This window comes from Pteropus vampyrus, unplaced genomic scaffold (genome assembly GCF_000151845.1).
Source record: "Pteropus vampyrus isolate Shadow unplaced genomic scaffold, Pvam_2.0 Scaffold15, whole genome shotgun sequence".
NCBI classification, from domain to species: Eukaryota; Metazoa; Chordata; class Mammalia; order Chiroptera; family Pteropodidae; genus Pteropus; species Pteropus vampyrus.
The window spans coordinates 5,939,115-5,940,936 of record NW_011888796.1 but is presented as its reverse complement, the minus strand read 5'-3'; the positions used below and the strand labels follow the sequence as shown (position 1 = coordinate 5,940,936).

At 40.7% G+C, this 1,822-nt stretch overlaps 1 protein-coding gene across 1 annotated transcript in view; it reads left to right on the top strand.

Annotated features, from left to right (window-relative positions):
* SYT16 (synaptotagmin 16) overlaps positions 1–1,822 on the top strand; it is an 87,587-nt gene that overhangs the window by 60,175 nt on the left and 25,590 nt on the right.

Genomic DNA, 1,822 nt, shown 5'->3' with positions numbered 1-1,822 from the left:
TAATAATATCTAGTTCATGGTGTAGCTGTGATGATTAAATGGAATAATATACGCAAAGTCCCAAGAAAGGTGCCTGACATATAGTATATATTTAGTAAATGGAAAATGTTATGATTACTATTAAGATTATTATATCAAGTGAGGAGAATCTTTGCTCCATGGGTGATCAGTGACTCACTGGGAAAAAAATCAAGGACCGCATATGGGTAACTTAATGACTTCTAATTACTTATTTTATACATGTGGAAATTTCCATGAGCTAACTCACTAAAATTGAAATGGATGATTTATGACTACTTAAATTTAAAAAAAAAATGACCTAGTAATACCGATGGAATGGAATCTGAGTTGGAAAGATGTGTAATTCAACCACCCCTCCCATGCATTTTCTCCCTGACTCCCTCCCAGGTGCTTAGCTGGCCCTACACTCTAAAGGTGGAATGAGTTTAATTTTGTTCCAATAGGTGTCTAGATCCTTTCTATATGTGAGGGTTCTCCCCATACCACAGTGCTATGTTGAAACATGAGCATGTTGAGACATGAGCAGACTGCCTGTGGTGGTGGCTTTCTGTGGGGACAGTGTTGGAGTATTAGTGGGAAACCTAGTCTCTTCTGACACTTAGTTTTTCGGGTCCTCCCATGGTGCTGGTCACAGCCAATAAAATTTAGTGAGCTGATAACAGTGTGCTCTCATGTTCTTAGATTCATTGTTCCATGAAAGAGAGAAGCAGATTTAATTTTAATGCCTGTGGTCAGGAAGTTTTGAGTTGGAGGATTTAGGTCTAGAAAAGACCTGGGAAATGATCCAGACATTAGAAACGATCCACAGACGTTGAAACAGGGCCAGAGAGCTTAAGGCGCTTGACCACAGGGACTCAGCTGGTCAATGTAAGCATGTAGAATAAGAGTTATTTCCAACTCTCTCTGGTTCTCCAGCATAGTGATTAGAGACATGACCTAGAGAAACAGGCTGCCTTGATTCGTCTTGATTCTGCCCCTTACTGGCAGTTGTAGACTTTTTCTGCCTCAATTTTCTTACCTGGAAAATGGGAACAATAATAGGGGGGGTCTCATGTAGATTAAATGAGATAATATGTGTATGACATTTAGGACAGTTCCTGGCACATAAAAAGTATCCAAAAGTGTTTGTTATTATTGTCATTCCAGAGAACCTCAGAAATATAAACGCTTAAATAAGCCATAGAATAAAAATTTTGACCAGGCTGGTGTTGGAAGTATTTTTCTCACTTAAATTTTTTTTCTTAGCTTCTGATTTAGAAGTGATCTTCAGGACCCATCTGTGAAGTAACAACCATATTCTTCCCCAGAATCATTGTGGCTTTTGGATGGAAGGAGGAAATGTTTAAAAAATAACTCCCCATTAGTTATCATTTCCAATTCATATGCAGCAAATATTTACAGAGTAGTCTGCCATGTGCCTGGCACAGAGATAGGGCCTGGAGGGAGGCAAAAGTGGGCCTTCTGCTGTGCCCCTTTCTCTCCTGGTGTGTATAGGCGAGGTGGTATGATCGGCAATTAAATAGGTAATTCTGTCACAACACTGGAGGGAGCACTAACAAGGCATGACAGAGAGTCAGTTTACATCGTGTGGAAGGAGCCCTGCACCTGATGTAAGGGGCCAAGGAAAGGCTTTTGGCAGCAGTGATGTCTATGCTGAAACCTGAATGATAAGCTAAATTCTCGAATAGTTTAGATGGGTGCTGAAGAGTATTCCAGGGACAGGGAACCATGGATGAGTATGTTGGGGGGTGGGGGTCTTCAGCTGGGAGAAAACACTGGGTATTTGCCAATTTATTCAACA